Raw genomic sequence first — 15512 nt, 5'->3', positions numbered from 1 at the left:
ACGTTCTGCTTTGGAGGCCTGGGGTTCACTGGTTCGGATCCTGGGTGCAGACATGGCACCGCTTGGCATGCCATGCTGTGGTAGGCGTCTCGAGTATAAAGTAGAAGAAGATGGGCATGGATGTTAGCTCAGAGCCAGTCTTCCTTAGCAGAAAGAGGAGGATTGCCAGCAGTTAGCTCAGGGCTAATCTTCCTCAAAAAAAAAAAAAAGAAAAGAAAGAAACAACAGGCCTAAAATGGAGTCGCTTGTGCTAAGCCCCACATCAGCAAACCAAGACTTAATATCTAACCTAATTGCAGTTTCAGGCTCTCCCAGGAATGTGACCTTTAACCAGCCAATCTGGAATTACCTGGTCAGCACTAGTGAGGTAATCTGCCTGAGACACCCTCACCTTCCCCCAAAGGAAGGCGACCTTGCCTGAAACAATCCACTCTTTTCTAGAAACTTCCTTTTTCTATCCCCTTTTGTCTATAAAAGCCTTCCATTTTGTACAACTCCTTTGGAGTTCCTTTCTATTTTCTAGGTGGGATGCTTACCTATTCATGAATCATTGAATAAAGCCAGTTAGATCTTCAAATTTACTAAGTCGAATTTTGTTTTTTAACACCACTCACATTTCTAGTCTTCACAGTGAGGAAGTCCTTTGTTATATCTCTTTCATTTTCCTATAATTTCATTTTTTTACTACCTTTCCCTTACCCCAGAAGAAGGGAGTGATCTGACTGTCATAACTTGCATGAATAGCACAATATAGTAACCCATATAGTTACAACGCATCTTTCTGGGCATATGATTGGTGAATACCATTTGATGAATGTCATTTCCCATCAATTGGGAGACTCGGCTTTTTTTTTTTGTTTTTTGGAATGGTAAGATTCAAAGATGGGATAGGGAGGTAATGGGAAAGGAAGTGACATAGGTTGGGCACCTGCCTGGTCCCTTATATATGATATCTCATTTAATCTCCACAACAACTTACAATGTAGAAATTACAATTCCCATTTTATAGATGAGGGAACTGAGGTCCAGAGGTCACTTAAAGTCAAACAGCTAATATGTAAGTGGTGGAGTCAGAATCAAATTCACATCTGACTGCCAAATCCATGTTCTCTCTACCCAGGCTGCTTGTCTATATCACACAGAAACCTGGGTCTTTGGTTTCCTTACATTCCTTGTGATATATTTGGTTTATTCCCTAATCCCACAAGCATTCTGAGATTCTGGCTATTTTCACATGCCCATTTACTGCAGCGTAAATTTAGCATCAGAAAAGTACAAGTAACTTCCTCAAGGCTTTCCTGTGACCAAATCTGAACTCACTCTACCTGATGTCCACCTGCCTCATCAGACTGTAATCTCCATGATGATAAGGACCATATCTGTCTTACTCATCACTCCATCCCTCCTAGTGCCTAGAACAGGGCCTGCTACATGGTAGATACTCAATATTTGTCGAATGAATGAATGACGAGGACAGAGAAGATTCTATAAAGCAAGAAAAGAGAACATGAGTCAAAGATTTAAGAAGCCGGGGCTGGCCCCGTGGCCGAGTGGCTAAGTTTGCGTGCTCTGCTGCAGGGGGCCAGTGTTTTGTCGGTTCGAATCCTGGACACGGACATGGCGCCACTCATTGAGCTACGCTGAGGCGGTGTCCCACATGCCACAACTAGAAGGACCCACAACTAAGAATACACAACCATGTACTGGGGGGCTTTGGGGAGAAAAAGGAAAAAAACAAAACAAAACTACCTGTTTAAAAGATTTAAAAAGCCAATGTTTAAAGAAGCAAGGAAGAAGAGAGGTGGCCAGGAGGAGAATGAGAGACAGCAAGATAAGAAAACTCAGTACAAACAAGCAAGATAAAAATAGCCTCTCGCCACTGTCCTTTTAAAATTACTTTCTATATTTGAGCCTAAGTGACAAGTGAAATCTCCTCTGTAATTTCCCATGTGTTTAGCTTAATGAATTTCCGGCAAATGGTCTCAGTATTGGTGGGCCAATTTGGGCATTGTGGGGGTGGGGGTGGCAAGAAATTGAGGGGTATGAAAATAGACTAACTAATTGAGTCTAGAAACCAAATGAAGGGGTGATTGGAGGCATGTGAGGAGGGAGCCAAGTCTTGGAACTTGCTCAACATCAAGAAGGATGAAAACTGGTCTTGCTTTAGCTGATGTCACTATGACGTTTCCCTACATGCTACAGAGGGAGCCCAGAATCCCAGAATGCCTTGCAACTGTTCTTTGTATCACATTGCCTATCTTTTAAAGAACTATATTTGTTTATGCAGTGGGCATTATATTAATAATTTAATTTCAACCATTGGAAGGAATAAAGTGACTCTATCTCTTTCAGGTCCATATAACTTCTACACAGTAGGTACACCAGAAATGTTGAACTGAATCATTATGAGGGAGTCAAGTTAGAGAGAGGAAGTATGAGAATGCATTGTCTACCCCTTTGCATTTGTTTGCCTGCCCAAATGGATTGTTTCTCTGTATACTGAAGAAGGATTCTGAGAGGCCACAGGATCCATAATAAAAAGTCCTTTCTAGCCCTTAAACTTGTCAATGACAACACAGACCATATTTTAATCAGAATTGCAGATCTTTCAGGTCCCCACGTACGCTTTTCACTGTTGTTGTTTTAACAGCTTTATTGAGATATGTCACATACCATACAATTCTCCCAAAGTATACAATTCAGTGGTTTATATTATATTCACAGATATGTGCAACCATCACCACAATTTTAGAACATTTTCATCACCTCAAAAAGAAACCCTATAGCCTTTAGCTATCACTTCATCCCTACCTCAGACCCAAGCAACCCCGAATCTACTTTATGTTTCAACAGAGTTTCCTATTCTGGACTTTGATATGAATGGAATCAAACAATATGTGGCCTGGCTTCTTTAACTTAATGTAATGTTTTCAAGATTAATTCATGTTGTAATCTAAATTAGTACTTCATTCCTTTTTATGGCCAAGTAGTCCACTGTGTGGATATATGATATTTTGTTTATCCATTTGTCAGTTAATGGACACTTGGGTTGTTTCAACCTTTTAGCTATTACGAATGCTGCTATGAACATTTGTGTACAAGTTTTTGTGTGGACATATATTTTCATTTTCATGGGTATATACCTAGGAGTAGAGCTGCTGAGTCATAAGGTAACTCTATGCTCAATAATTTGAGGAACTGCCAAACTGTTTCCCAAAGTGGCAGCACCATTTTACATTCCTACCAGTAGCGTGTGAGGGTTCCAATTTCCCTCTAACTTTGCCAATCCTACTATGCTTTTGAGAAATAATAAGGACAACTGCAGGCCTCTACTCTAAGTTGGGAAACTACTCAGAGCAGCAGCAAGAGTAGTACAGGAATGGAGGAAGGATCTCTCTAACTGCCATCTCTAGTACTCTCCCTTACCTCCCAGGCTGGGTTAGCTGCCCCCTGACATATGTACAAGTATACCTATAGTACTTGTCTTTTTCCTCCACTAGATTATAAACCTTAGGCAGGCAAGGGATCTCTATTGCTCTGACTTTATCTGCAGTGCCTGAACAGGGTCTGACAAATGGTAGATGCTTAGTAAATGTTGATTGACTGATTGAACAAATGATTAAATATTTCTCCACTGGTGGTTCCTGTCTAGGGAGGAGAGGAAAAGAGCAGTCTCCGGGGGGAAGCAAGGAGGTAAGGAGAGATGGACGAGAAATGGAAAGGCAGGCAAGAAATTTGGGGACCTAGTGTTCCTTGGGGCCAGCCTTTCAATTATGAGGTCAAACTCAGAGCCAATGGACCCACTCTAATCCTTTACCTTTCATTTGGCTGCATTTTTTTCTAGAAATTTTCCTTTTTCATTATTATTCCTAACAATTTTGTCTTTGCAAGAATAAGAAACAAACAAAAAGTTAGAAAAGCAGTTGATATCATAGGTGAAAGACCACATAAATCAACTCCACAAAATGAATTCAGAATTTAAAAGGATAGAGGTTAAGTAAGTTGATTATAAAGGAGTTTTATCTAGGAAACGAGGAAATCATAATCTAGGTTTTCCTCCAAAGGATACCGAATGGGCTATACCTAAAAAAGGTGGCCACATTTTCACAATGGCAGGAGAATATGGCCCACCTCTCAGCCTTACTCCTAAAGGCCAACCTTCCCTCCACACAAATCCTGCGTTCTCCCTGGACTAACCTGTGAATCCAGTTGTCACCAGGTCATTGGTTGCTCTCTCCCCAAAGGCCCTAGTATCTCCCTGGCCTCAATTACTTCCTGTTTCTTCTCTGAAAGCACATATGCACATGTTCACACAAACATCATCTTTCCTTTTCATGAATCCTCAGGGTAGCTCTGCCTTCTCCATTTTGTGTGTCTGGAAGGAAAGAAAGCAAAATATATGAGATGGCAATGCCGTTTCTCCTTGAGCAGAACTCTGCAGGACAATTATCCACCCAATCTGCCCGGCTTTATAGCTCTCATAACCCTCCTTTATGAACACAGTGTGACAGCCGGATGCAGGCATTGATTATGACAGCAGCCTTCAGCCACATGCCTATTTAACTGCAAAGCAGAGCTTCTGCCTACCAGCACAGCACTGCTCATGTGACTTTTTAAATTACTATATTTATGTAAGTATTTTCCCAACCTGAGCCTGTGTCCCACTCCATCGAAACTGGGAGGATTTGTGCTTGCCACTTCTCCAGTGGCTCCCTGGCCTAAGAGCCTAGGGTTTCTTGCTGGAATCAATTTAGGGCTCTGGGCTTTCTCAGCAGATATCTGCGAGGGTTGGGGTGCACAGGAAGCACATTTTTTCCATTATGAAATAGCTAAGGAAATAGATAATAAAACATGTTGGCAGGTGCCAACGGCAGTGGCTGATTCCTAGGCGTTTGCCTGGCAAAGGTGCCAGGTGCAATAGATTAGTAGAGCCGGTAAGATGCTAGGAAGGGAGGGGCTCTAGAATTTGGGGAATTATGGAACAGATTTGGGAATTACTGCTGCTAGGCCTTGCCCCTCTGGGCCCCAACTTTACCAACTGTGCAGCAGGACAGAATCATATTGACTCCAGCTAGTGGTGGAAGGAAGTTTTAATGTTCAAAAGAAATGCTGGTAATCTAGTGGACAACCTGTCCAGATCAAGGATGTGGCCTCTTTAGCTGATTGTGCCACGGTGCAAAGCAAGTCTGAAAGAAAGCCAGTATTCTTTAGCTGCTGCAGCTCAGCTAAAGATCCCACTGCAGGGCACGAGGGATGTGGTCTCTCGGGATTAGACTGTAAGAGTGACTGGGCATAATCTACCCAAAAACCTCCTGGAGAGACCCCGAAAACCAAGGTGACCTGTGTGGGTGAGGATCCATTAGTCAAGTGACAGCGCTGCTGGAGAAAGCCATAAAGAGGATCTGCGTGGGAGGTGGAAAAAGCGTGGGCTGAGCCTGCAGGAACCGAAAGGTGCCACACGTGTGAGAGGAACCGGCATTTAGGGGGCGCTCGGTGTGAGCAGGCAGGAAGCATGGCCCCACTAGGACACAGCAGATTTTCTCTTTAGCAGCTTCAAACCTCAGCGCCCCTTCCATCCGTAACAAACGGGATGCGAGTCGAATAAACGTACCCCTCCTTCGGATTCCTGCCCTTCCTCTTCTGAGGTCTTCCTCACCTCTGCCACCGCACTCGTATTTTTCTAACGCAGCCTTTCCTGGGCGGGGCTTCCGGGCCCCGCCCCCGAGGCCCCGCCCAACAGCGTCCCGGGGCGGGGCTCCCCTCGGCTCCCGGCTGCCCTTTTCCCCGCAGCCTCTGTCCGGGCTGGAGTGCACCGGCCGAGCTCCGGACACGTGCGGGTGAGTAAGGGCCAAGTCGGGGGAGGCCTTGGAGATTTAGCAAGCCGGGGCGAGAGGCAGCTGTGAGGAGGCTGCTTCTAAGGTACAGGGCGAAACTGGGGTTCGCTCCCTCGTGACCCGGGGTTTGGAGGGCATCTTGAAGAGACACTGGGAGATCGTAGCCCTAGAGTCGCCCCTTGTTTTCTACACTCTCTCTCTTCCCTGGAGAGTCACCTACAGCTTGTCTCGGAGAGCGTCGCTTCCCAGGTGCAAGGGCCAGGGACTTAGGAAGGTTTGTGAGGAACACGTGTCCCGGTGGAGCTCCGTCAGTGCCTTCAACCCAAGCCCCTGGAAGGGGCAGGCTATTTTTAGATTTGTTTCTAGACCTGGACAATGAACCCCGTCTATTTTCCTTTTCCTCTAAATTGTTTGGAGGGGGTTAGGAGTGAAATTGGAGGATGGCTGTAAAAAGGTATGGTTTTAGATACCCTAACCTTACATAAATTATAAGGGTGAGTGAGTAGGGATGTTTATTAACCTTCTTGCAAACATTTTGGTTATTTCAGCCAGTAGTTCAGGTCGTTGGCAGGAGCGGCCATCTGTCTCCAGTTCCTTGCTCATCCATTATTGCATCCAATTTATTTTCCAAAGTGCTGCTTTTATTCTTTTTCAAGAGGTCCCATAATCGAGGCCCTCCTCAATCTAGTTTTAACCAGCCTTTCAAATTTTCACTGCCCATTGCTCTCCCAGGGTAACTTTCCCCCTTCTAATCTCTATTCATTATCTCCGTGCCTAGAATGTAGCTCCTGATAACAGCAAGTGTTTACTGAGTGCCCACTCTATACCAGATACTATCCTTTGGACTTAATTTATATGCCATTTAAGCTTCTCCACCATCCTGTGTACAGAGTACTATTAATAACATTCCCAGGGCAGCCTCCTGGCCCAGTGGTTAAGTTTGGCCCCCTCCGGTTTGGTTCCAGGCCCTGAACCTATACCACTTGTCGCTGGCCATGCTGTGGTGGCAACCCACATGCAAAAAAGAGGAGGATTGGCACAGATGTTGGCTCAGGGCAAATCTTCCTCAGCAAAAAAAAAATCCCATTTTACAAATGAGAAGACTGGAGGTACAGAGAGGTTAAGTTACTTGTCCACTGTGATTTGGCTGTTAAGTGATAGAGCCAAGCTTCCTGATACTTGTTGGTTAAGTGATAGAGCCAAGCTTCCTGGTACTTGTTGGCTAGACCATTAATTTGTTTCTGTTGAACTGCTGTGTTACATAAGTAAATAACATGTGAAAATAAAGTTAACCAAGGGAAAGCTATTTGTGTTATTCTTTGCTGTTTCTGTGGCTCAGGCTTCACTAAGTTAAGGAGTCTTGAGGGCAGGGGTGTTGAACTCCACAGGTGTTCACTAACTGTTGGCTGACTAACCTGGAGTACTTTGATTGCAGAGGGGCCAGCTGTGGACTTTGGGCAAATGCAACCCCAGGTGAGTGCAACTCCATTAGCCTACCTTTGGCCCCAGCTGTAGGCAGCTGCCTAGGTTGCCTTGTACCTAGGCAAGTGTTACACTGCTGGGAGAACAGCAGCCGATAGCTGGTTGGTATTCTGGGCCTGGTTCATGCCAACTCTGTTGTTAACTATACCAGGATGCCAGCATAGTTGTTTGTCCAGTGGGGTTAAATCTGCATGAGCATGACTTTGCAGGGAGAAACCTAAAAATCCAGACGTTTCTGAGTGTTTCTGGTGCAACAGGTTTGACTAGTGCGAAGTTGCCTAAATCACACCCAGGAAACAGAACAAAGGTAATCAAGCCATGGAGGGATGTAAGTAGACAGGGAAAGTCAGCCTTTTATTTTTTGAGTCCCTACCAAGTACTCAAAAAGGGACTTACACAGGGAACGAAGTAAATGGGATTTTTGCTGTTTTCACTGAAATCAAAGTGCATGGCTCCCACTCTCCTTCTATACAAAGCTAGTCATGATGCTTCCTTTGTAGGGGGATTTCATAGCTGTAGATATCTACAGGAATGCCTTATCAGGGAAATATTGATGTGAATTTGCTTTAAAATCATGGGCATTCTTCTCTAGCTCTTTAATAGAATATAAAAATACCAATTGATTGAGAGGCTCTAGACAGTAGGCCTAGCTACAGCCGTACTAATTTCTGCTTAGGCCGACAGCATATTTGTGCTGGTTTCTTACTCATTTTCAGGAGTGAGGAGTTGTTGCCCCTTTGGAGCAGTAAATATTGAGTCCCCTTTGTAGTGATTTTGTTTTGGAATGCTAATTTTCTGAGAAGAGATGCTTCTCAGTTCTAGGGAAACAGCACTCGGGGTGATGCTGGAGATTGTCCAATAGGGCTGACTTAGTTGCTGCTTCTGTGAAAAGTGACATCCTCATTTCCTTGGGGAACTGGTGAGGATGTTAGAAGGCGGGGGAGTTATTTATCAAAGCTAGTTTTGTTCTATCAATTGGCTTTCCCTTGAAAGGATTCTCTTAGCTAAACGTTGAGTGCTTTGTGTAGAATACCTCACATGTTCATTGTGACCAGCCTTTTACGAGTGGGATCTTAAGACTAGTGATATCTAGGGGCCTTGGGAGGTGGTTAGCATTAATGGTAACCATAGGCAGGAAAAAGGCAAACAATGGGAATAAAATAATTCCTGAGGATATAAAAAATATGGTAAATCATAAATGGCAGACAGCATTCTGTTTCCATCTCTGCAGAAAAGCAGCTGTTTTAGTCTGGGGTGTTGAACATTGAAATCTCTTTCTTTTTAGAATGACTTGAAAGTAGGGCATCTTTGGCCCTCCTGAAGAGAGGAAATTAAAGGCGGACAGTCTGTGTATGGAGTTTTCAGGTAAATGTCCCTATTCCAACATTGACTACCTCCTGTGTGCCAGGCCTGTTTGCTAGTTGGTGTCCGTCAGGAAACAATTGGAAGGCAAAATCATGTATGTTTGCCCCCAACAAATTCAGCCTCTAGTCAGTGAAAGTGGGATTTTGGTGGTAATGGTCTGAAGGCCTGTAGAATCTTTGAGGTTATCTGTGTCGATTCACTTGAGGAATTTATGGGGAGATTGTAAATTTCATGAGGGAAAGGGGAGTGTACCTTGCCTTGTTTATTGCTAGATCCCAAGCACAGTGCCCAGTACATGGCGGGAGCTCCCTGAATGTTGGACAAAATGACTGAAGGCATGGGGAAGGGGTTCTTGTTTACTATTTGTTTAAAGGATTTGGCAGCAGAGTCTGCAATCAGTGCTTCTAGGCCCCTATTTTGCAGTCAACCTTCAATTCATGGGTATGCCTATATCCACATCTTCTACGTGGGGTGCCTGGGTATCTGAAACAAAGCTGTTTCAGGAATCATCCAGCGGTTGTCAGCTATCCAGGCTAGTGCGATGCCTTGGATGGTGTTACACTGGTGGAAGAGTAAACGCTGCCTTATGCTGAGGTATGGCTCCAAGCACTGTTTTGGTGTTGTGGCTGAGTACCTTTGGGCAGTGTTTTGCACCTCTGAGAGTGGAGTAACTCCTCCTGTGGAGTTGGTCCTAGTCTGGGTGCAAACAATTTATTTCTGTTAGAAAAGGACCCTGTCTTAAGGACAGCCTATCATTCTTTTCTTCTTTGGATCCTAGATACCTTCACCTAAGTGAGAAACCTGCCTTCATCAGGACCTCAGATGTCTGACAGCCCTGTGTGACACCAAGAGAAGTAGTGTATGTAGTTCTTTTGTCATGTAGGTTGTAATTAACTTGCATCAGATGGGTGGTGTGAAATAATAGAAAATATCTGTTGGTCTTTGCTCCCATTCCTGGCACAGAGCTCCTAAAAACCCTTGTGATTTCCTAAGTGATAATAGCAGTAGGAGCATCTTTTGTTCTAAGATTTGGTCTTTGGCTCTGGTTCCTGACACTGAGCTCCTAAATCCCTTGGAATTTCCTGGGTGATAGGAATGTCTTTTGTTCTAATGAGTTTGTTCACCAGAAAGACCAAGCAATGATTAATTAGAAGGTTGGAATTTTCAGTTTCACTCTCCATTCTTAAGAAAGGAGAGGGGGCTGGAAATGGAGTTACTAATTTCTCGTGTCTATGTGCTGAAGCCTCCATAAAGATCCCAGTAGCATGGGGTTCAGAGAGCTTCTGGGTTGGTGAACGTTTGGTGGCACTGGAAGAGTGGTGCACCCAGAGAGGGCATGGAAGCTTGGCACCCCTTCCCACATTCCTTGCCCCATCCATCTCTTCTATCTGGATATTCGTCTGTATCCTTTATGGTATTCTTTTACAATAAACTGGTAAACAGTAAGTAAACTGTTTTCCTGAATTCTGTGAGCCACTGTAGCAAATTAATTGAACTCGAGAAGGGCATTGTGGGAATGTCAGATTTATATAGCTGATTGGTCAGAAACACAGGTAACAACCTGGACTTATGATTGGCATCTGAAGTGGGGGAGGGGCAGTCTTGTGGGACTATGCCCTTAGCCTGTGGTATCTCCAGGTGTAGGTAGTGTCAGAATTGAGTTAAATTGTAGGACACCCACCTGGTGACACACATTTGCTTGATGTGGGAAAAACCCCTACACATCTGGGTCAGAAGAAGTGTTGAGAGTGTCGTAGTAGTGTGAGAGTAAAGGAAAAACATAGGAGAAGTGAGGTTTTCTTTACAGGTAGAAAAACTTAAAATACTGAAAAAATAATGGAGAGTATCAGAATTTTAGAGAAGAATGCTTAATCCTGAGTCCAAGACTTAAACTAAGCCCTCATTTTCTAGAGCTCTGCTGTGCAATACATGTGGCTATTTAAATTGACAAAAATTAAAATCAGTTTCTCCATCTCAGTATGTAACGTGCCACATAACGATATTTTGGGCAGCGGTGGACTGTATATATGATGGTGATCTCATAAGAGTAATACCATATAACCTAGGTGTGTGGTAGGCTACACTGATGATCTAGGTTTGTGTAACTACACAATGAAAAAATCGGCTAACGACACATTTCTCAGGACATACTCCATCGTTAAGCAACAAATGACTGTATCTAGTGACTACCATAATGGACAGCTTGGAGAACATTTCCAGTAATGCAGAAAATTTTAGTACACACTGCTTTTCTAGAGCAGGGGTTGGCAAACATTGTAAAAGGACAGATAATATTTTAGGCTTGCATACCATATAGTCTCTGCAACCACTCAGCTCTGCAATTGCAGTGTGAAAGCAGGTGTAGACAGTATGTCAACAAATGAGCATTACTGTGTTCCAATAAAACTTTACTGGGGCCAGCCCAGGGTTCACTGGTTTGGATCCTGGGTGCGGACATGGCACCACTTGGCACACCATGCTGTGGTAGGCGTCCCACATATAAAGTAGAGGAAGATGGGCATGGATGTTAGCTCAGGGCCAGGCTTCCTCAGCAAAAAAAAGGAGGATTGGCAGTAGTTAGCTCAGGGCTAATCTTCCTCAAAAAAAAAAAAAAAACCACAAAAACAACTTATGGACACTGAAATAGGAATTTCATAAAATTTTCAGTGTCACAACAAAATCCACCCCCCCACACCCCACCAAACCATTCTACAGGGGTTGGCTATAGTTTACCAAACCCCCTTTTAGAGAATGAAATTCAAGCCTTGAGAGTTGACAGCTCATTAGTGACAGACTCAGGGCCAGTACCAACATGCCTCCCTGAAAAATTCCATGTTGTCAATATCTTTGCCTTATAGCAAATCTTTACCATACAGGCTTATTCTTCATCTTTAAGAGGACTAAGGTGACATTAGTAAATTATCCAGTAGTAGAATAGTCCTTATTTCTTATGTTTGGAGTTTATGTATGCCCTTTGCATGGGTTACTTTTATCATAGTAGTTCTCTCCACTTGTAGTATATACCTAAGAAAGAGGTCCCAAGAAAGAACAGCAGTCTTCAGTTTCCAGCAGAGCCTGACCCTCAGTCCCAAGTAGGGAAATAGAAATGGCCTCTATGGGGCCAGCTCCGTGGCACAGCGGTTAAGTTCACATGTTCCACTTCGGCAGCCTGCGGTCCGCCAGTTCAGATCCTGGGTGTGGACATGGCACCACTTGGCAAGCCATGCTGTGGCAGGTGTCCCACATATAAAGTAGAGGAAGATAGGCATGGTTGTTAGCTCAGGGCCAGTCTTCTTCAGCAAAAAGAGGAGGATTGGCAGAAGATGTTGGCTCAGGGCTAATCTTCCTCAAAAAAAAAAAAAAAGAAAGAAATGGCCCCTAAGGAAAGAGGAAAGAGGAAAATTTTATATATCATGAATTGCCAGGGTTTAAAATCTGGGATCTCAAGTTCCTCTAAGAACATAGATTGCCTTTCTGACTATGGTAGGCTACCCAGGTGCAGAGAGGGGCCCCTGTGTTCCTACTTGAAAAGGGATAATTCATTTGGTGTTTGTGCCTATATTCAATATCCCAAGAGGTTTCAATGGCTTGATAGTGCATATTAAAATAATTTAATGGTTTTTTTGTACTTGATAAGTGAAGTTAATTAGTCACCGACTACTCCCTGTTGACTTGATTTTTTTTAATTTCCTGGCGAGTCTAAGAGGATGATATAAAACATTTCAAAATAGCTTTTTATTCATTCCTTCCCTTTATCATCCTTTTCCCATGCTGCAATGGAAATTGAAACTGGACTGGCAGGGTTTCTGGTCTGTAAATATGCAAGCTGCTACCTCCTGCCATAGGTAGCAGTTAAGAAACACAAGTGCCCCTCTATTTTGCTCTGCTCAAGTTTCAGGCCCCGGTCCTATACCATATTAAGAGGAAAAACTAAAGCAGGGTGAGTAGGGGGTCCCACGTATTGAGTGATATCCCTGGCATTGTAAATAATTTACCTCCCTTCTTTCAGGGTTGAAACTACTGTCAATGGACTGTTGCATTGAAATTTTGGATCATGTCTCACATTTTAATCAGGAAAATAGGACCCCAGAGGAATAAATTCTGCAGGTCCCAAAGGCACATAAAAAAGTGGCTCAGTGCCTAGGAATTCACATAAAGGAAAACAACCTGGTAAGAGCAACTAATTGGGAACTTAAAAGAGTGACAATGACTCCAGTGAATCTTGTTGCTTAATTAGGGCTTTATGAACAGCTCCAGGTAATATTCTCTTGGAAAACAATTTCACTGAATTAAAAAATCAGCTGTAATACTTAGAATTGTCTGCTTAGCAACATTCTTCCTCTTTAGTGATATTTAGGAACACTTTTAATGAGCCAACTTGTTGAGTCATGTATTTGTCAATTTAGTATTCTAAGGCCTAGTTCAAAGGAGTGGAGCCCGTTACTCTGTTCCTTCCTGTTCTCCAGTAAAGGCCTTTGGGGTGTGGGAATATTCTGTACTGCTTGTTAAGGGGACTTAACTACCATCTGGAAAATGGACCTTGAAATTTATTATTTTTTTTTTAGAATAGTTGTAGATTTACAGAAAAGTTGGGAGGATAGTACAAAAAATTCCCATGTACCCCCACATCCGGTTTCCACTAATATTAGCATAGTACGTTTGTCACAATGGGCTAATATCGATACATTATTAAAGTCCATACTTATCCAGATTTCTTTAGTTTTCACTTAATGTTCTTTCTTCCAGGATCCCATTGAGGATATTACATTTAGTCATCACGTCTCCTTAGACTCCTCTTGGCTGTGACAGCTTCTTAGACTTTCTTTGTTTTGGATGAGCTTGAGTTTTGGGTCAGGTGTTTTGTAAAAAGTCCCTTCAATTAGGATTGAGTTTTTCTCAGGATTAGGCTAGGCATTAAGGAATTTTGAGAGAACACAGAAGTAAAGTGCCATTCTCATCATGTATCAAGAGTGTATACTATCAATATGATTTTCTCCTATTGATGTTAATCTTGATCACCTGGCTGAGGTCTTATTTGCCAGTTTTCTCCACTGTAAAGTTACTCCCCCTCACCCAACACTGTACTCTTTGGGAATAAAGTCACTATGTGAAGCCCATAATTAAGGAGAGGGGAGTTGTGTTCTCCTTGAGGGTAGAAGGTCTACATAAGTTATTTGGAATTCTTCAGAAAGAAATTGGTCTCTTCTCCCTCATTTATTCAATTTATACTTTAGGAAAAAAATCCAATAATACTTAATTTTGTTAAAGTGTTCCAGATTTGGCCTTTGGGAGCTGTTTCAGGTGGCTCCTATGTCCCTTCAATATGCCCCCATCATTGTGAGGTTGTTTTAAGCACTTCTCACTATGGCCCTATACGATGGTTCAGGCTCATCTTGTATTTTTCCTGTCCCAGTCCCAGAGTCAACCATTTGGTTGTAAGTTTTATCCTGGTACTCACAAGGAGCCCTGCTTCCTTTATTGGAGAATAATACTAAGGAACCAAGATCTGGGCACTAGATGTGCTCTTGGTACTGAGGTTTTGTTGCTTCTAGGCCCTATCAGCTGATAGAACACTGAAGTATATATGTATGCATATATAAGGATCCTAACCAGGATCCTTAGTTTATAGCCCCCTATATTCTATAAATGTTCCACTTTTAATAATGACATTTTATTCTATGGTCTTTGTTTATTCTCTTTCATCTAGAATAGTGGTTGAGCTGTTGTCTTTTATAGCAGATGCTGTAGTTCCCAGATGACTGATTATTTTTACCCTATGAGCTCACAGTAGAGGATGGGAATTTTGTGTCAGCTGCCGGTAGAGAGGAGCCAAGCCCAGGCCCTGGTGTCCTAAAGAGTTGAAGGAGAAGAGAGAGAGCCTTAAGGCACAGAACCTCTGAGTTAGAATCAGGGCTTCACCAGAGCAGCAGATGGTCAAACTGCTTCTCCTTCCCCTCAGTTGCAATTCTCTCAAGAACTCCAGGGGCTAGTAAGTAAGGTTGCATTATGCTGGCCACTCCAGCAAGTGATGAGTTGAACATGAGGCAATGAATAGGATAGGGGAAAAGAACAGAAGTTTCGTCACCACCAAGATTACCCCTACTCCCATGGCACTCTACCCTTTTCTACACTGGACTTCCATTTCTTGCCCTTGTATAGTGGGACCCAATCATGATCTGTTTCTCCAAGGGACTCTTCATATTTAATTTCTCAGATCTCTAACTTCCCTCTTATTTGTGTAATACCTCCAGGGCTGAGTTAGAGGAAGAGGCAATAGCCTATGGTAATTACTCATCTTGTCAAACTGGTCATTTAATAGATACCCTTTATCGGTTTATTAGTTTTATTAACTGAATTCTGTTAGACATTGGGGATAAGTGATGAACAAACACATTCTCTGCTCACCTTAATATGTACAGTCTAGCCTTTATCTCTCTCGCCTCATCTTTGCCACCTTGGTTTCTTTCAGTCCTTGATAAGCCTTTTACTACGAGGTCTCTGCGCATGCTGTTTCTGTCTGGGTCCATCTTCTCTACTTTGTCTAATTTGAGATCTCGGCTCAGACAGCACTTCTGCAGAGAAGCCACCTTTCCTGACTGAGCACCCATTATATGTGTAATTGCACTGTTTTACCACAGAGCTAGAAAGTCAGCTGCCATGTAAGAGTCCTTTGAAAAGCTGGTATTCACCAGCTTCTAAAGATTTACCTCATTCCCCTATGGCCAAGCAGGTTCAATTCTACTGACAACTGATTAAAGGGCCTCAGCTGGTAAATATTAATGTCTGTGTGTCATAATGTACCCAAAATAGAGTAAGGCCATAGGCATATCC

The 15512-nt window shown here is 43.1% G+C and overlaps 2 protein-coding genes and 1 non-coding gene across 28 annotated transcripts in view; 2 read left to right on the top strand and 1 right to left on the bottom strand.

Moving 5' to 3' along the window:
- SIL1 (SIL1 nucleotide exchange factor) overlaps positions 1-5745 on the bottom strand; it is a 254164-nt gene extending 248419 nt beyond the window's left edge. For all 3 annotated transcript variants that reach the window (XM_070570772.1, XM_070570774.1, XM_070570775.1), the window contains exons 1-2: positions 5612-5745; positions 4198-4375 (exon numbers count right to left, since the gene is read on the bottom strand). The gene's annotated coding sequence lies outside the window, so the exon portion shown is untranslated. The remainder of the gene's footprint in view (positions 1-4197; positions 4376-5611) is intronic.
- Positions 5475-15512, top strand: part of MATR3 (matrin 3) — a 47475-nt gene continuing 37437 nt past the window's right edge. For 8 of the 24 annotated variants that reach the window (XM_070570760.1, XM_070570752.1, XM_070570737.1 and 5 more), the window contains exons 1-5: positions 5502-5837; positions 7270-7307; positions 8602-8681; positions 9460-9540; positions 12691-12851. The gene's annotated coding sequence lies outside the window, so the exon portion shown is untranslated. Of the gene's footprint in view, positions 5838-7269; positions 7308-8601; positions 8682-9459; positions 9541-12690; positions 12852-15512 lie in introns of all 24 variants that reach the window. The other 16 variants (XM_070570762.1, XM_070570754.1, XM_070570743.1 and 13 more) reach the window with 6 other exon arrangements.
- LOC139075446 (small nucleolar RNA SNORA74) lies at positions 9191-9392 on the top strand. Its single transcript, XR_011525808.1, has one exon. It is a non-coding gene; the product is annotated as a small nucleolar RNA SNORA74 (small nucleolar RNA).

This window comes from Equus przewalskii, chromosome 13 (assembly GCF_037783145.1).
Source record: "Equus przewalskii isolate Varuska chromosome 13, EquPr2, whole genome shotgun sequence".
NCBI lineage: Eukaryota > Metazoa > Chordata > Mammalia > Perissodactyla > Equidae > Equus > Equus przewalskii.
Note: the sequence above shows the minus strand (reverse complement) of the source record. Positions and strands in the feature narration are given on the sequence as shown.